The following is a 19,532-nucleotide window of genomic DNA, read 5'->3' as shown; positions in this document are numbered from 1 at the left end:
GGGCTGTCCCACGTGCCACCATGGTGTGAGTCGATCCTCGGCGTGAAAGATGAGCCAGTGCAGGGCAAAGAGGTTCCTCTGGAATGGACTGAGACATCTGGGGGACTCTTGGAATGGTGGTACGACCATGGAGTTCCTCTCGCTTTTCCTGTTGAGAGTGCCTCCTCTTGAGATGCGACGAGAACGACGGGAATTCTTTCCCGTTGAAAGCAGGGAAAGGATACCTCATCTCGAGCTACGAGGGGGAAACGGGGCTCCTCTGGATGTTGGCGGGACTATCGTGCTTCCTCTCGAGTGGAGACGGGTATGGCGGTGAACTTCTTGAGTTGCAGCAAGGGTGTGAAAGACCCTTTCGAAGTTCCAGAGGTTAGGTGTCATTAGTCTCCAGACGCCTCATCGGAAATAGGCCTCATCTCGCCTGGAAGGGAGAACTTCCTGGATTTTCTCGAGTTGCAGCAGGTGTTCTCGAGTTACGACGGGGACCTCAGGGACCCGCCCTGGTGGCCTCAGGAGAGGCCAGTCCCCATGCGAGGTGCTAGGGGGCCTCTCGGGATTCCTCTCCCGTCGATACCGGGGCCAAAAACCTTGTGTGGAGTCAGGGCCGGAACCAAGGATTCCTCTCAGGGGCTGACATGGATCTTTGGGTACTTCTGGACTCTCCCCAGGGGAGTCAGGCCTCGTCTCGAGTGGGGGCATGCACGTGCGCTTTCCTTCCAGGCTGTAACAGCAGTGTCACGCTTCCCGTGGCTTGGATCAAAGGATCTGTGGTTTTCCCTCGAGGCTTTCCCTCAAGGCTTTCCCACAGGGCTGTCCCACGTGCCACCGTGGTGTGAGTCGATCCTCGGCGTGAAAGATGAGCCAGTGCAGGGCAAAGAGGTTCCTTTGGAATGGACTGAGACATCTGGGGGACTCTTGGAATGGTGGTACGACCATGGAGTTCCTCTCGCCTTTCCGGTTGAGAGTGCCTCCTCTTGAGATGCGACGGGAACGCCGGGAATTCTTTCCCGTTGAAAGCAGGGAAAGGATCCCTCATCTCGAGCTCCGAGGGGGAAACGGAGCTCCTCTGGATGTGGGCGGGACCATCGTGCTTCCTCTCGAGTGGAGACGGGTATGGCGGTGAACTTCTTGACTTGCAGCAAGGGTGTGAAAGACCCTTTCGAAGTTCCAGAGGTTAGGTGTCATTAGTCTCCAGACACCTCATCGGAAATAGGCCTCATCTCGCCTGGAAGGGAGAACTTCCTGGATTTTCTCGAGTTGCGGCAGGTGTTCTCGAGTTACGACGGGGACCTCAGGGACCCGCCCTGGTGGCCTCAGGAGAGGCCAGTCCCCATGCGAGGTATTAGGGGGCCTCTCGGGATTCCTCTCCCGTCGATACCGGGGCCAAAAACCTTGTGTGGAGTTCGGGCCGGAACCGAGGATTCCTCTCAGGGGCTGACATGGATCTTTGGGTACTTCTGGAGTCTCCCCAGGGGAGTCAGGCCTCGTCTAGAGTGGGGGCATGCACGTGCGCTTTCCTTCCAGGCTGTAGCAGCAATGTCACGCTTCCCGTGGCGTGGATCAAAGGATCTGTGGTTTTCCCTCGAGGCTTTCCTCGAGGCTTTCCCACAGGGCTGTCCCACGTGCCACCGTGGTGTGAGTCGATCCTCGGCGTGAAAGATGAGCCAGTGCAGGGCAAAGAGGTTCCTCTGGAATGGACTGAGACATCTGGGGGACTCTTGGAATGGTGGTACGACCATGGAGTTCCTCTCGCCTTTCCTGTTGAGAGTGCCTCCTCTTGAGATGCGATGGGAACTCCGGGAATACTTTCCCGTTGAAAGCAGGGAAAGGATCCCTCATCTCGAGCTCCGAGGGGGAAACGGGGCTCCTCTGGATGTGGGCGGGACCATCGTGCTTCCTCTCGAGTGGAGACGGGTATGGCGGTGAACTTCTTGAGTTGCAGCAAGGGTGTGAAAGACCCTTTCGAAGTTCCAGAGGTTAGGTGTCATTAGTCTCCAGACGCCTCATGGGAAATAGGCCTCATCTCGCCAGGAAGGGAGAACTTCCTGGATTTTCTCGAGTTGCGGCAGGTGTTCTCGAGTTACGACGGGGACCTCAGGGACCTGCCCTGGTGGCCTCAGGAGAGGCCAGTCCCCATGCGAGTTGCTAGGGGGCCTCTCGGGATTCCTCTCCCGTCGATACTGGGGCCAAAAACCTTGTGTGGAGTCAGAGCCGGAACCGAGGATTCCTCTCAGGGGCTGACATGGATCTTTGGGTACTTCTGGAGTCTCCCCAGGGGAGTCAGGCCTTGTCTCGAGTGGGGGCATGCACGTGCGCTTTCCTTCCAGGCTGTAGCAGCAATGTCACGCTTCCCTTCGCGTGGATCAAAGGATCTGTGGTTTTCCCTCGAGGCTTTCCCACAGGGCTGTCCCACGTGCCACCGTGGTGTGAGTCGATCCTCAGCGTGAAAGATGAGCCAGTGCAGGGCAAAGAGGTTTCTCTGGAATGGACTGAGACATCTGGGGGACTCTTGGAATGGTGGTACGACCATGGAGTTCCTCTCGCCTTTCCTGTTGAGAGTGCCTCCTCTTGAGATGCGATGGGAACGCCGGGAATTCTTTCCCGTTGAAAGCAGGGAAAGGATCCCTCATCTCGAGCTCCGAGGGGGCAACGGGGCTCCTCTGGATGTGGGCGGGACCATCGTGCTTCCTCTCGAGTGGAGACGGGTATGGCGGTGAACTTCTTGAGTTGCAGCAAGGGTGTGAAAGACCCTTTCGAAGTTCCAGAGGTTAGGTGTCATTAGTCTCCAGACGCCTCATCGGAAATAGGCCTCATCTCGCCTTGAAGGGAGAACTTCCTGGATTTTCTCGAGTTGCGGCAGGTGTTCTCGAGTTACGACGGATACCTCAGGGTCCCGCCCTGGTGGCCTCAGGAGAGGCCATTCCCCATGCGAGGTGCTAGGGGGCCTCTCGGGATTCCTCTCCCGACGATACCGGGGCCAAAAACCTTGTGTGGAGTCAGGGCCGGAACCGAGGATTCCTCTCAGGGGCTGAAATGGATCTTTGGGTACTTCTGGAGTCTCCCCAGGGGAGTCAGGCCTCGTCTCGAGTGGGGGCATGCACGTACGCTTTCCTTCCAGGTTGTAGCAGCAATGTCACGCTTCCCGTGGCTTGGATCAAAGGATCTGTGGTTTTCCCTCGAGGCTTTCCTCGAGGCTTTCCCACAGGGCTGTCCCACGTGCCACCGTGGTGTGAGTCGATCCTCGGCGTGAAAGATGAGCCAGTGCAGGGCAAAGAGGTTCCTCTGGAATGGACTGAGACATCTGGGGGACTCTTGGAATGGTGGTACGACCATGGAGTTCCTCTCGCCTTTCCTGTTGAGAGTGCCTCCTCTTGAGATGCGATGGGAACGCCGGGAATACTTTCCCGTTGAAAGCAGGGAAAGGATCCCTCATCTCGAGCTCCGAGGGGGAAACGGGGCTCCTCTGGATGTGGGCGGGACCATCGTGCTTCCTCTCGAGTGGAGACGGGTATGGCGGTGAACTTCTTGAGTTGCAGCAAGGGTGTGAAAGACCCTTTCGAAGTACCACAGGTTAGGTGTCATTAGTCTCCAGACGCCTCATCGGAAATAGTCCTCATCTCGCCTGGAAGGGAGAACTTCCTGGATTTTCTTGAGTTGCGGCAGGTGTTCTCGAGTTACGACGGGGACCTCAGGGACACGCCCTGGTGGCCTCAGGAGAGGCCAGTCCCCATGCGAGGTGCTAGGGGGCCTCTCGGGATTCCTCTCCCGACGATACCGGGGCCAAAAACCTTGTGTGGAGTCAGGGCCGGAACCGAGGATTCCTCTCAGGGGCTGACATGGATCTTTGGGTACTTCTGGAGTCTCCCCAGGGGAGTCAGGCCTCGTCTCGAGTGGGGGCATGCACGTGCGCTTTCCTTCCAGGCTGTAGCAGCAATGTCACGCTTCCCTTCGCGTGGATCAAAGGATCTGTGGTTTTCCCTCGAGGCTTTCCCACAGGGCTGTCCCACGTGCCACCGTGGTGTGAGTCGATCCTCAGCGTGAAAGATGAGCCAGTGCAGGGCAAAGAGGTTTCTCTGGAATGGACTGAGACATCTGGGGGACTCTTGGAATGGTGGTACGACCATGGAGTTCCTCTCGCCTTTCCTGTTGAGAGTGCCTCCTCTTGAGATGCGATGGGAACGCCGGGAATTCTTTCCCGTTGAAAGCAGGGAAAGGATCCCTCATCTCGAGCTCCGAGGGGGCAACGGGGCTCCTCTGGATGTGGGCGGGACCATCGTGCTTCCTCTCGAGTGGAGACGGGTATGGCGGTGAACTTCTTGAGTTGCAGCAAGGGTGTGAAAGACCCTTTCGAAGTTCCAGAGGTTAGGTGTCATTAGTCTCCAGACGCCTCATCGGAAATAGGCCTCATCTCGCCTTGAAGGGAGAACTTCCTGGATTTTCTCGAGTTGCGGCAGGTGTTCTCGAGTTACGACGGATACCTCAGGGTCCCGCCCTGGTGGCCTCAGGAGAGGCCATTCCCCATGCGAGGTGCTAGGGGGCCTCTCGGGATTCCTCTCCCGACGATACCGGGGCCAAAAACCTTGTGTGGAGTCAGGGCCGGAACCGAGGATTCCTCTCAGGGGCTGAAATGGATCTTTGGGTACTTCTGGAGTCTCCCCAGGGGAGTCAGGCCTCGTCTCGAGTGGGGGCATGCACGTACGCTTTCCTTCCAGGTTGTAGCAGCAATGTCACGCTTCCCGTGGCTTGGATCAAAGGATCTGTGGTTTTCCCTCGAGGCTTTCCTCGAGGCTTTCCCACAGGGCTGTCCCACGTGCCACCGTGGTGTGAGTCGATCCTCGGCGTGAAAGATGAGCCAGTGCAGGGCAAAGAGGTTCCTCTGGAATGGACTGAGACATCTGGGGGACTCTTGGAATGGTGGTACGACCATGGAGTTCCTCTCGCCTTTCCTGTTGAGAGTGCCTCCTCTTGAGATGCGATGGGAACGCCGGGAATACTTTCCCGTTGAAAGCAGGGAAAGGATCCCTCATCTCGAGCTCCGAGGGGGAAACGGGGCTCCTCTGGATGTGGGCGGGACCATCGTGCTTCCTCTCGAGTGGAGACGGGTATGGCGGTGAACTTCTTGAGTTGCAGCAAGGGTGTGAAAGACCCTTTCGAAGTACCACAGGTTAGGTGTCATTAGTCTCCAGACGCCTCATCGGAAATAGTCCTCATCTCGCCTGGAAGGGAGAACTTCCTGGATTTTCTTGAGTTGCGGCAGGTGTTCTCGAGTTACGACGGGGACCTCAGGGACACGCCCTGGTGGCCTCAGGAGAGGCCAGTCCCCATGCGAGGTGCTAGGGGGCCTCTCGGGATTCCTCTCCCGTCGATACCGGGGCCAAAAACCTTGTGTGGAGTCAGGGCCGGAACCGAGGATTCCTCTCAGGGGCTGACATGGATCTTTGGGTACTTCTGGAGTCTCCCCAGGGGAGTCAGGCCTCGTCTCGAGTGGGGGCATGCACGTGCGCTTTCCTTCCAGGCTGTAGCAGCAATGTCACGCTTCCCGTCGCGTGGATCAAAGGATCTGTGGTTTTCCCTCGAGGCTTTCCTCGAGGCTTTCCCACAGGGCTGTCCCACGTGCCACCATGGTGTGAGTCGATCCTCGGCGTGAAAGATGAGCCAGTGCAGGGCAAAGAGGTTCCTCTGGAATGGACTGAGACATCTGGGGGACTCTTGGAATGGTGGTACGACCATGGAGTTCCTCTCGCTTTTCCTGTTGAGAGTGCCTCCTCTTGAGATGCGACGGGAACGACGGGAATTCTTTCCCGTTGAAAGCAGGGAAAGGATACCTCATCTCGAGCTCCGAGGGGGAAACGGGGCTCCTCTGGATGTGGGCGGGACCATCGTGCTTCCTCTCGAGTGGAGACGGGTATGGAGGTGAACTTCTTGAGTTGCAGCAAGGGTGTGAAAGACCCTTTCGAAGTTCCAGAGGTTAGGTGTCATTAGTCTCCAGACGCCTCATGGGAAATAGGCCTCATCTCGCCTGGAAGGGAGAACTTCCTGGATTTTCTCGAGTTGCGGCAGGTGTTCTCGAGTTACGACGGGGACCTCAGGGACCTGCCCTGGTGGCCTCAGGAGAGGCCAGTCCCCATGCGAGTTGCTAGGGGGCCTCTCGGGATTCCTCTCCCGTCGATACTGGGGCCAAAAACCTTGTGTGGAGTCAGGGCCGGAACCGAGGATTCCTCTCAGGGGCTGACATGGATCTTTGGGTACTTCTGGAGTCTCCCCAGGGGAGTCAGGCCTTGTCTCGAGTGGGGGCATGCACGTGCGCTTTCCTTCCAGGCTGTAGCAGCAATGTCACGCTTCCCTTCGCGTGGATCAAAGGATCTGTGGTTTTCCCTCGAGGCTTTCCCACAGGGCTGTCCCACGTGCCACCGTGGTTTGAGTCGATCCTCGGCGTGAAAGATGAGCCAGTGCAGGGCAAAGAGGTTTCTCTGGAATGGACTGAGACATCTGGGGGACTCTTGGAATGGTGGTACGACCATGGAGTTCCTCTCGTCTTTCCTGTTGGGAGTGCCTCCTCTTGAGATGCGATGGGAACGCCGGGAATTCTTTCCCGTTGAAAGCAGGGAAAGGATCCCTCATCTCGAGCTCCGAGGGGGCAACGGGGCTCCTCTGGATGTGGGCGGGACCATCGTGCTTCCTCTCGAGTGGAGACGGGTATGGCGGTGAACTTCTTGAGTTGCAGCAAGGGTGTGAAAGACCCTTTCGAAGTTCCAGAGGTTAGGTGTCATTAGTCTCCAGACGCCTCATCGGAAATAGGCCTCATCTCGCCTTGAAGGGAGAACTTCCTGGATTTTCTCGAGTTGCGGCAGGTGTTCTCGAGTTACGACGGATAACTCAGGGTCCCGCCCTGGTGGCCTCAGGAGAGGCCAGTCCCCATGCGAGGTGCTAGGGGGCCTCTCGGGATTCCTCTCCCGACGATACCGGGGCCAAAAACCTTGTGTGGAGTCAGGGCCGGAACCGAGGATTCCTCTCAGGGGCTGACATGGATCTTTGGGTACTTCTGGAGTCTCCCCAGGGGAGTCAGGCCTCGTCTCGAGTGGGGGCATGCACGTGCGCTTTCCTTCCAGGCTTTAGCAGCAATGTCCCGCTTCCCGTGGCTTGGATCAAAGGATCTGTGGTTTTCCCTCGAGGCTTTCCTCGAGGCTTTCCCACAGGGCTGTCCCACGTGCCACCGTGGTGTGAGTCGATCCTCGGCGTGAAAGATGAGCCAGTGCAGGGCAAAGAGGTTCCTCTGGAATGGACTGAGACATCTGGGGGACTCTTGGAATGGTGGTAGGACCATGGAGTTCCTCTCGCCTTTCCTGTTGAGAGTGCCTCCTCTTGAGATGCGATGGGAACGCCGGGAATACTTTCCCGTTGAAAGCAGGGAAAGGATCCCTCATCTCGAGCTCCGAGGGGGAAACGGGGCTCCTCTGGATGTGGGCGGGACCATCGTGCTTCCTCTCGAGTGGAGACGGGTATGGCGGTGAACTTCTTGAGTTGCAGCAAGTGTGTGAAAGACCCTTTCGAAGTACCACAGGTTAGGTGTCATTAGTCTCCAGACGCCTCATCGGAAATAGTCCTCATCTCGCCTGGAAGGGAGAACTTCCTGGATTTTCTTGAGTTGCGGCAGGTGTTCTCGAGTTACGACGGGGACCTCAGGGACACGCCCTGGTGGCCTCAGGAGAGGCCAGTCCCCATGCGAGGTGCTAGGGGGCCTCTCGGGATTCCTCTCCCGTCGATACCAGGGCCAAAAACCTTGTGTGGAGTCAGGGCCGGAACCGAGGATTCCTCTCAGGGGCTGACATGGATCTTTGGGTACTTCTGGAGTCTCCCCAGGGGAGTCAGGCCTCGTCTCGAGTGGGGGCATGCACGTGCGCTTTCCTTCCAGGCTGTAGCAGCAATGTCACGCTTCCCGTCGCGTGGATCAAAGGATCTGTGGTTTTCCCTCGAGGCTTTCCTCGAGGCTTTCCCACAGGGCTGTCCCACGTGCCACCATGGTGTGAGTCGATCCTCGGCGTGAAAGATGAGCCAGTGCAGGGCAAAGAGGTTCCTCTGGAATGGACTGAGACATCTGGGGGACTCTTGGAATGGTGGTACGACCATGGAGTTCCTCTCGCTTTTCCTGTTGAGAGTGCCTCCACTTGAGATGCGACAGGAACGACGGGAATTCTTTCCCGTTGAAAGCAGGGAAAGGATACCTCATCTCGAGCTACGAGGGGGAAACGGGGCTCCTCTGGATGTGGGCGGGACTATCTTGCTTCCTCTCGAGTGGAGACGGGTATGGCGGTGAACTTCTTGAGTTGCAGCAAGGGTGTGAAAGACCCTTTCGAAGTTCCAGAGGTTAGGTGTCATTAGTCTCCAGACGCCTCATCGGAAATAGGCCTCATCTCGCCTGGAAGGGAGAACTTCCTGGATTTTCTCGAGTTGCAGCAGGTGTTCTCGAGTTACGACGGGGACCTCAGGGACCCGCCCTGGTGGCCTCAGGAGAGGCCACTCCCCATGCGAGGTGCTAGGGGGCCTCTCGGGATTCCTCTCACGTCGATACCGGGGCCAAAAACCTTGTGTGGAGTCAGGGCCGGAACCGAGGATTCCTCTCAGGGGCTGACATGGATCTTTGGGTACTTCTGGAGTCTCCCCAGGGGAGTCAGGCCTCGTCTCGAGTGGGGGCATGCACGTGCGCTTTCCTTCCAGGCTGTAGCAGCAATGTCACGCTTCCCGTGGCTTGGATCAAAGGATCTGTGGTTTTCCCTCGAGGCTTTCCCTCAAGGCTTTCCCACAGGGCTGTCCCACGTGCCACCGTGGTGTGAGTCGATCCTCGGCGTGAAAGATGAGCCAGTGCAGGGCAAAGAGGTTCCTTTGGAATGGACTGAGACATCTGGGGGACTCTTGGAATGGTGGTACGACCATGGAGTTCCTCTCGCCTTTCCTGTTGAGAGTGCCTCCTCTTGAGATGCGACGGGAACGCCGGGAATTCTTTCCCGTTGAAAGCAGGGAAAGGATCCCTCATCTCGAGCTCCGAGGGGGAAACAGAGCTCCTCTGGATGTGGGCGGGACCATCGTGCTTCCTCTCGAGTGGAGACGGGTATGGCGGTGAACTTCTTCACTTGCAGCAAGGGTGTGAAAGACCCTTTCGAAGTTCCAGAGGTTAGGTGTCATTAGTCTCCAGACACCTCATCGGAAATAGGCCTCATCTCGCCTGGAAGGGAGAACTTCCTGGATTTTCTCGAGTTGCGGCAGGTGTTCTCGAGTTACGACGGGGACCTCAGGGACCCGCCCTGGTGGCCTCAGGAGAGGCCAGTCCCCATGCGAGGTGTTAGGGGGCCTCTCGGGATTCCTCTCCCGTCGATACCGGGGCCAAAAACCTTGTGTGGAGTCAGGGCCGGAACCGAGGATTCCTCTCAGGGGCTGACATGGATCTTTGGGTACTTCTGGAGTCTCCCCAGGGGAGTCAGGCCTCGTCTAGAGTGGGGGCATGCACGTGCGCTTTCCTTCCAGGCTGTAGCAGCAATGTCACGCTTCCCGTGGCGTGGATCAAAGGATCTGTGGTTTTCCCTCGAGGCTTTCCTCGAGGCTTTCACACAGGGCTGTACCACGTGCCACCGTGGTGTGAGTCGATCCTCGGCGTGAAAGATGAGCCAGTGCAGGGCAAAGAGGTTCCTCTGGAATGGACTGAGACATCTGGGGGACTCTTGGAATGGTGGTACGACCATGGAGTTCCTCTCGCTTTTCCTGTTGAGAGTGCCTCCTCTTGAGATGCGACGGGAACGACGGGAATTCTTTCCCGTTGAAAGCAGGGAAAGGATACCTCATCTCGAGCTACGAGGGGGAAACGGGGCTCCTCTGGATGTTGGCGGGACTATCGTGCTTCCTCTCGAGTGGAGACGGGTATGGCGGTGAACTTCTTGAGTTGCAGCAAGGGTGTGAAAGACCCTTTCGAAGTTCCAGAGGTTAGGTGTCATTAGTCTCCAGACGCCTCATCGGAAATAGGCCTCATCTCGCCTGGAAGGGAGAACTTCCTGGATTTCCTCAAGTTGCAGCAGGTGTACTCGAGTTATGACGGGGACCTCAGGGACCCGCCCTGGTGGCCTCAGGAGAGGCCACTCCCCATGCGAGGTGCTAGGGGGCCTCTCGGGATTCCTCTCCCTTCGATACCGGGGCCAAAAACCTTGTGTGGAGTCAGGGCCGGAACCGAGGATTCCTCTCAGGGGCTGACATGGATCTTTGGGTACTTCTGGAGTCTCCCCAGGGGAGTCAGGCCTCGTCTCGAGTGGGGGCATGCACGTGCGCTTTCCTTCCAGGCTGTAGCAGCAATGTCACGCTTCCCGTGGCTTGGATCAAAGGATCTGTGGTTTTCCCTCGAGGCTTTCCCTCAAGGCTTTCCCACAGGGCTGTCCCACGTGCCACCGTGGTGTGAGTCGATCCTCGGCGTGAAAGATGAGCCAGTGCAGGGCAAAGAGGTTCCTTTGGAATGGACTGAGACATCTGGGGGACTCTTGGAATGGTGGTACGACCATGGAGTTCCTCTCGCCTTTCCTGTTGAGAGTGCCTCCTCTTGAGATGCGACGGGAACGCCGGGAATTCTTTCCCGTTGAAAGCAGGGAAAGGATCCCTCATCTCGAGCTCCAAGGGGGAAACGGAGCTCCTCTGGATGTGGGCGGGACCATCGTGCTTCCTCTCGAGTGGAGACGGGTATGGCGGTGAACTTCTTGACTTGCAGCAAGGGTGTGAAAGACCCTTTCGAAGTTCCAGAGGTTAGGTGTCATTAGTCTCCAGACACCTCATCGGAAATAGGCCTCATCTCGCCTGGAAGGGAGAACTTCCTGGATTTTCTCGAGTTGCGGCAGGTGTTCTCGAGTTACGACGGGGACCTCAGGGACCCGCCCTGGTGGCCTCAGGAGAGGCCAGTCCCCATGCGAGGTGTTAGGGGGCCTCTCGGGATTCCTCTCCCGTCGATACCGGGGCCAAAAACCTTGTGTGGAGTCAGGGCCGGAACCGAGGATTCCTCTCAGGGGCTGACATGGATCTTTGGGTACTTCTGGAGTCTCCCCAGGGGAGTCAGGCCTCGTCTAGAGTGGGGGCATGCACGTGCGCTTTCATTCCAGGCTGTAGCAGCAATGTCACGCTTCCCGTGGCTTGGATCAAAGGATCTGTGGTTTTCCCTCGAGGCTTTCCCTCGAGGCTTTCCCACAGGGCTGTCCCACGTGCCACCGTGGTGTGAGTCGATCCTCGGCGTGAAAGATGAGCCAGTGCAGGGCAAAGAGGTTCCTCTGGAATGGACTGAGACATCTGGGGGACTCTTGGAATGGTGGTACGACCATGGAGTTCCTCTCGCCTTTCCTATTGAGAGTGCCTCCTCTTGAGATGCGATGGGATCGCCGGGAATTCTTTCCGTTGAAAGCAGGGAAAGGATCCCTCATCTCGAGCTCCGAGGGGGAAACGGGGCTCCTCTGAATGTGGGCGGGACCATCGTGCTTCCTCTCGAGTGGAGACGGGTATGGCGGTGAACTTCTTGAGTTGCAGCAAGGGTGTGAAAGACCCTTTCGAAGTTCCAGAGGTTAGGTGTCATTAGTCTCCAGACACCTCATCGGAAATTGGCCTCATCTCGCCTGGAAGGGAGAACTTCCTTGATTATCTTGAGTTGCGGCAGGTGTTCTCGAGTTACGACGGGGACCTCAGGGACACGCCCTGGTGGCCTCAGGAGAGGCCAGTCCCCATGCGAGGTGCTAGGGGGCCTCTCGGGATTCCTCTCCCGTCGATACCGGGGCCAAAAACCTTGTGTGGAGTCAGGGCCGGAACAGAGGATTCCTCTCAGGGGCTGACATGGATCTTTGGGTACTTCTGGAGTCTCCCCAGGGGAGTCAGGCCTCGTCTCGAGTGGGGGCATGCACGTGCGCTTTCCTTCCAGGCTGTAGCAGCAATGTCACGCTTCCCGTGGCGTGGATCAAAGGATCTGTGGTTTTCCCTCGAGGCTTTCCTCGAGGCTTTCCCACAGGGCTGTCCCACGTGCCACCATGGTGTGAGTCGATCCTCGGCGTGAAAGATGAGCCAGTGCAGGGCAAAGAGGTTCCTCTGGAATGGACTGAGACATCTGGGGGACTCTTGGAATGGTGGTACGACCATGGAGTTCCTCTCGCCTTTCCTGTTGAGAGTGCCTCCTCTTGAGATGCGACGCGAACGCCGGGAATACTTTCCCGTTGAAAGCAGGGAAAGGATCCCTCATCTCGAGCTACGAGGGGGAAACGGGGCTCCTCTGGATGTGGGCGGGACCATCGTGCTTCCTCTCGAGTGGAGACGGGTATGGCGGTGAACTTCTTGACTTGCAGCAAGGGTGTGAAAGACCCTTTCGAAGTTCCAGAGGTTAGGTGTCATTAGTCTCCAGACGCCTCATCGGAAATAGGCCTCATCTCGCCTGGAAGGGAGAACTTCCTGGATTTTCTCGAGTTTCGGCAGGTGTTCTCGAGTTACGACGGGGACCTCAGGGACCCGCTCTGCTGGCCTCAGGAGAGGCCAGTCCCCATGCGAGGTGCTAGGGGGCCTCTCGGAATTCCTCTCCCGAAGATACCGGGGCCAAAAACCTTTTGTGGAGTCAGGGCTGGAACCTAGGATTCCTCTCAGGGGCTGACATGGATCTTTGGGTTCTTCTGGAGTCTCCCCAGGGGAGTCAGGCCTCGTCTCGAGTGGGGGCATGCACGTGCGCTCTCCTTCCAGGCTGTAGCAGCAATGTCACGCTTCCCGTGGCTTGGATCAAAGGATGTGTGGTTTTCCCTCGAGGCTTTCCCTTGAGGCTTTCCCACAGGGCTGTCCCACGTGCCACCGTGGTGTGAGTCGATCCTCGGCGTGAAAGATGAGCCAGTGCAGGGCAAAGAGGTTCCTGTGGAATGGACTGAGACATCTGGGGGACTCTTGGAATGGTGGTACGACCATGGAGTTCCTCTCGCCTTTCCTGTTGAGAGTGCCTCCTCTTGAGATGCGACGGGAACGCCGGGAATTCTTTCCCGTTGAAAGCAGGGAAAGGATCCCTCATCTCGAGCTACGAGGGGGAAACGGGGATCCTCTGAATGTGGGCGGGACCATCGTGCTTCCTCTCGAGTGGAGACGGGTATGGCGGTGAACTTCTTGAGTCGCAGCAAGGGTGTGAAAGACCCTTTCGAAGTTCCAGAGGTTAGGTGTCATTAGTCTCCAGACCCCTCATCGGAAATAGTCCTCATCTCGCCTGGAAGGGAGAACTTCCTGGATTTTCTCGAGTTGCGGCAGGTGCTCTCGAGTTACGACGGGGACCTCAGGGACCCGTCCTGGTGGCCTCAGGAGAGGCCAGTCCCCATGCCAGTTGCTAGTGGGCCTCTCGGGATTCCTCTCCCGTCGATACCGGGGCCAAAAACCTTGTGAGGAGTCAGGGCCGGAACCGAGGATTCCTCTCAGGGGCTGATATGGATCTTTGGGTACTTCTGGAGTCTCCCCAGGGGAGACAGGCCTCGTCTCGAGTGGGGGCATGCACGTGCGCTTTCCTTCCAGGCTGTAGCAGCAATGTCACGCTTCCCGTCACGTGGATCAAAGGATCTGTGGTTTTCCCTCGAGGCTTTCCCTCGAGGCTTTCCCACAGGGCTGTCCCACGTGCCACCGTGGTGTGAGTCGATCCTCGGCGTGAAAGATGAGCCAGTGCAGGGCAAAGAGGTTCCTCTGGAATGGACTGAGACATCTGGGGGACTCTTGGAATGGTGGTACGACCATGGAGTTCCTCTCGCCTTCCTGTTGAGAGTGCCTCCACTTGAGATGCGACGGGAACGCCGGGAATACTTTCCCGTTGAAAGCAGGGAAAGGATCCCTCATCTCGAGCTACGAGGGGGAAACGGGGCTCCTCTGGATGTGGGCGGGACCATCGTGCTTCCTCTCGAGTGGAGACGGGTATGGCGGTGAACTTCTTGACTTGCAGCAAGGGTGTGAAAGACCCTTTCGAAGTTCCAGAGGTTAGGTGTCATTAGTCTCCAGACGCCTCATCGGAAATAGGCCTCATCTCGCCTGGAAGGGAGAACTTCCTGGATTTTCCCGAGTTTCGGCAGGTGTTCTCGAGTTACGACGGGGACCTCAGGGACCCGCTCTGGTGGCCTCAGGAGAGGCCAGTCCCCATGCGAGGTGCTAGGGGGCCTCTCGGGATTCCTCTCCCGAAGATACCGGGGCCAAAAACCTTGTGTGGAGTCAGGGCTGGAACCTAGGATTCCTCTCAGGGGCTGACATGGATCTTTGGGTACTTCTGGAGTCTCCCCAGGGGAGTCAGGCCTCGTCTCGAGTGGGGGCATGCACGTGCGCTTTCCTTCCAGGCTGTAGCAGCAATGTCACGCTTCCCGTGGCGTGGATCAAAGGATCTGTGGTTTTCCCTCGAGGCTTTCCCTCGAGGCTTCCCACTGGGCTGTCCCACGTGCCACCGTGGTGTGAGTCGATCCTCGGCGTGAAAGATGAGCCAGTGCAGGGCAAAGAGCTTCCTCTGGAATGGACTGAGACATCTGGGGGACTCTTGGAATGGTGGTACGACCATGGAGTTCTTCTCGCTTTTCCTGTTGAGAGTGCCTCCTCTTGAGATGCGACGGGAACGCCGGGAATTCTTTCCCGTTGAAATCAGGGAAAGGATACCTCATCTCGAGCTACGAGGGGGAAACGCGGCACCTCTGGATGTGGGCGGGACTATCGTGCTCCTCTCGAGTGGAGACGGGTATGGCGGTGAACTTCTTGAGTTGCAGCAAGGGTGTGAAAGACCCTTTCGAAGTTCCAGAGGTTAGGTGTCATTAGTCTCCAGACGCCTCATCGGAAATAGGCCTCATCTCGCCTGGAAGGGAGAACTTCCTGGATTTTCTCGAGTTGCAGCAGGTGTTCTCGAGTTACGACGGGGACCTCAGGGACCCGCCCTGGTGGCCTCAGGAGAGGCCACTCCCCATGCGAGGTGCTAGGGGGCCTCTCGGGATTCCTCTCCCGTCGATACCGGGGCCAAAAACCTTGTGTGGAGTCATGGCCCGAACCGAGGATTCCTCTCAGGGGCTGACATGGATCTTTGGGTACTTCTGGAGTCTCCCCAGGGGAGTCAGGCCTCGTCTCGAGTGGGGGCATGCACGTGCGCTTTCCTTCCAGGCTGTAGCAGCAATGTCATGCTTCCCGTGGCTTGGATCAAAGGATCTGTGGTTTTCCCTCGAGGCTTTCCCTCAAGGCTTTCCCACAGGGCTGTCCCACGTGCCACCGTGGTGTTAGTCGATCCTCGGCGTGAAAGATGAGCCAGTGCAGGGCAAAGAGGTTCCCTTGGAACGGACTGAGACATCTGGGGGACTCTTGGAATGGTGGTACGACCATGGAGTTCCTCTCGCCTTTCCTGTTGAGAGTGCCTCCTCTTGAGATGCGACGGGAACGCCGGGAATTCTTTCCCGTTGAAAGCAGGGAAAGGATCCCTCATCTCGAGCTCCGAGGGGGAAACGGAGCTCCTCTGGATGTGGGCGGGACCATCGTGCTTCCTCTCGAGTGGAGACGGGTATGGCGGTGAACTTCTTGACTTGCAGCAAGGGTGTGAAAGACCCTTTCGAAGTTCCAGAGGTTAGGTGTCATTAGTCTCCAGACACCTCATCGGAAATAGGCCTCATCTCGCCTGGAAGGGAGAACTTCCTGGATTTTCTCGAGTTTCGGCAGGTGTTCTCGAGTTACGACGGGGACCTCAGGGACCCGCCCAGGTGGCCTCAGGAGAGGCCAGTCCCCATGCGAGGTGTTAGGGGGCCTCTCGGGATTCCTCTCCCGTCGATACCGGGGCCAAAAACCTTGTGTGGAGTCAGGGCCGGAACCGAGGATTCCTCTCAGGGGCTGACATGGATCTTTGGGTACTTCTGGAGTCTCCCCAGGGGAGTCAGGCCTCGTCTAGAGTGGGGGCATGCACGTGCGCTTTCCTTCCAGGCTGTAGCAGCAATGTCACGCTTCCCGTGGCGTGGATCAAAGGATCTGTGGTTTTCCCTCGAGGCTTTCCTCGAGGGTTTCCCACAGGGCTGTCCCACGTGCCACAGTGGTGTGAGTCGATCCTCGGCGTGAAAGATGAGCCAGTGCAGGGCAAAGAGGTTCCTCTGGAATGGACTGAGACATCTGGGGGACTCTTGTAATGGTGGTACGACCATGGAGTTCCTCTCGCCTTTCCTGTTGAGAGTGCCTCCTCTTGAGATGCGATGGGAACGCCGGGAATACTTTCCCGTTGAAAGCAGGGAAAGGATCCCTCATCTCGAGCTCCGAGAGGGAAACGGGGCTCTTCTGGATGTGGGCGGGACCATCGTGCTTCCTCTCGAGTGGAGACGGGTATGGCGGTGAACTTCTTGAGTTGCAGCAAGGGTGTGAAAGACCCTTTCGAAGTACCACAGGTTAGGTGTCATTAGTCTCCAGACGCCTCATCGGAAATAGTCCTCATCTCGCCTGGAAGGGAGAACTTCCTGGATTTTCTTGAGTTGCGGCAGGTGTTCTCGAGTTACGACGGGGACCTCAGGGACACGCCCTGGTGGCCTCAGGAGAGGCCAGTCCCCATGCGAGGTGCTAGGGGGCCTCTCGGGATTCCTCTCCCGTCGATACCGGGGCCAAAAACCTTGTGTGGAGTCAGGGCCGGAACCGAGGATTCCTCTCAGGGGCTGACATGGATCTTTGGGTACTTCTGGAGTCTCCCCATGGGAGTCAGGCCTCGTCTCGAGTGGGGGCATGCACGTGCGCTTTCCTTCCAGGCTGTAGCAGCAATGTCACGCTTCCCGTGGCGTGGATCAAAGGATCTGTGGTTTTCCCTCGAGGCTTTCCTCGAGGCTTTCCCACAGGGCTGTCCCACGTGCCACCATGGTGTGAGTCGATCCTCGGCGTGAAAGATGAGCCAGTGCAGGGCAAAGAGGTTCCTCTGGAATGGACTGAGACATCTGGGGGACTCTTGGAATGGTGGTACGACCATGGAGTTCCTCTCGCTTTTCCTGTTGAGAGTGCCTCCTCTTGAGATGCGACGGGAACGCCGGGAATTCTTTCCCGTTGAAAGCAGGGAAAGGATACCTCATCTCGAGCTCCGAGGGGGAAACGGGGCTCCTCTGGATGTTGGCGGGACTATCGTGCTTCCTCTCGAGTGGAGACGGGTATGGCGGTGAACTTCTTGAGTTGCAGCAAGGGTGTGAAAGACCCTTTCGAAGTTCCAGAGGTTAGGTGTCATTAGTCTCCAGACGCCTCATCGGAAATAGGCCTCATCTCGCCTGGAAGGGAGAACTTCCTGGATTTTCTCGAGTTGCGGCAGGTGTTCTCGAGTTACGACGGGGACCTCAGGGACCCGCCCTGGTGGCCTCAGGAGAGGCCACTCCCCATGCGAGGTGCTAGGGGGCCTCTCGGGATTCCTCTCCCGTCGATACCGGGGCCAAAAACCTTGTGTGGAGTCAGGGCCGGAACCGAGGATTCCTCTCAGGGGCTGACATGGATCTTTGGGTACTTCTGGAGTCTCCCCAGGGGAGTCAGGCCTCGTCTCGAGTGGGGGCATGCACGTGCGCTTTCCTTCCAGGCTGTAGCAGCAATGTCACGCTTCCCGTGGCTTGGATCAAAGGATCTGTGGTTTTCCCTCGAGGCTTTCCCTCAAGGCTTTCCCACAGGGCTGTCCCACGTGCCACCGTGGTGTGAGTCGATCCTCGGCGTGAAAGATGAGCCAGTGCAGGGCAAAGAGGTTCCTTTGGAATGGACTGAGACATCTGGGGGACTCTTGGAATGGTGGTACGACCATGGAGTTCCTCTCGCCTTTCCTGTTGAGAGTGCCTCCTCTTGAGATGCGACGGGAACGCCGGGAATTCTTTCCCGTTGAAAGCAGGGAAAGGATCCCTCATCTCGAGCTCCGAGGGGGAAACGGAGCTCCTCTGGATGTGGGCGGGACCATCTTGCTTCCTCTCGAGTGGAGACGGGTATGGCGGTGAACTTCTTGACTTGCAGCAAGGGTGTGAAAGACCCTTTCGAAGTTCCAGAGGTTAGGTGTCATTAGTCTCCTGACACCTCATCGGAAATAGGCCTCATCTCGCCTGGAAGGGAGAACTTCCTGGATTTTCTCGAGTTGCGGCAGGTGTTCTCGAGTTACGACGGGGACCTCAGGGACCCGCCCTGGTGGCCTCAGGAGAGGCCAGTCCCCATGCGAGGTGTTAGGGGGCCTCTCGGGATTCCTCTCCCGTCGATACCGGGGCCAAAAACCTTGTGTGGAGTCAGGGCCGGAACCGAGGATTCCTCTCAGGGGCTGACATGGATCTTTGGGTACTTCTGGAGTCTCCCCAGGGGAGTCAGGCCTCGTCTCGAGTGGGGGCATGCACGTGTGGTTTTCTTCCAGGCTGTAGCAGCAATGTCACGCTTCCCGTCACGTGGATCAAAGGATCTGTGGTTTTCCCTCGAGGCTTTCCCACAGGGCTGTCCCACGTGCCACCGTGGTGTGAGTCGATCCTCGGCGTGAAAGATGAGCCAGTGCAGGGCAAAGAGGTTCCTCTGGAATGGACTGAGACATCTGGGGGACTCTTGGAATGGTGGTACGACCATGGAGTTCCTCTCGCCTTTCCTGTTGAGAGTGCCTCCTCTTGAAATGCGATGGGAACGCCGGGAATACTTTCCCGTTGAAAGCAGGGAAAGGATCCCTCATCTCGAGCTCCGAGGGGGAAACGGGGCTCCTCTGGATGTGGGCGGGACCATCGTGCTTCCTCTCGAGTGGAGACGGGTATGGCGGTGAACTTCTTGAGTTGCAGCAAGGGTGTGAAAGACCCTTTCGAAGTACCAGAGGTTAGGTGTCATTAGTCTTCAGACGCCTCATCGGAAATAGTCCTCATCTCGCCTGGAAGGGAGAACTTCCTGGATTTTCTCGAGTTGTGGCAGGTGTTCTCGAGTTACGACGGGGACCTCAGGGACCCGCCCTGGTGGCCTCAGGAGAGGCCAGTCCCCATGCGAGTTGCTAGGGGGCCTCTCGGGATTCCTCTCCCGTCGATACCGGGGCCAAAAACCTTGTGTGGAGTCAGGGCGGGAACCAAGGATTCCTCTCAGGGGCTGACATGGATCTTTGGGTACTTCTGGAGTCTCCCCAGGGGAGTCAGTCCTCGTCTCGAGTGGGGGCATGCACGTGCGCTTTCCTTCCAGGCTGTAGCAGCAATGTCACGCTTCCCGTCGCGTGGATCAAAGGATCTGAGGTTTTCCCTCGAGGCTTTCCCTCGAGGCTTTCCCACAGGGCTGTCCCACGTGCCACCGTGGTGTGAGTCGATCCTCGGCGTGAAAGATGAGCCAGTGCAGGGCAAAAAGGTTCCTCTGGAATGGACTGAGACATCTGGGGGACTCTTGGAATGGTGGTACGACCATGGAGTTCCTCTCGCCTTTCCTATTGAGAGTGCCTCCTCTTGAGATGTGATGGGAATGCCGGGAATTCTTTCCGTTGAAAGCAGGGAAAGGATCCCTCATCTCGAGCTCCGAGGCGGAAACGGGGCTCCTCTGTATGTGGGCGGGACCATCGTGCTTCCTCTCGAGTGGAGACG

The sequence above is a fragment of the Capricornis sumatraensis genome, chromosome 14, assembly GCF_032405125.1.
Source record: "Capricornis sumatraensis isolate serow.1 chromosome 14, serow.2, whole genome shotgun sequence".
NCBI classification, from domain to species: Eukaryota; Metazoa; Chordata; class Mammalia; order Artiodactyla; family Bovidae; genus Capricornis; species Capricornis sumatraensis.
The sequence above is the reverse complement of the archived record's forward strand: the minus strand, read 5'-3'. Positions refer to the sequence as shown.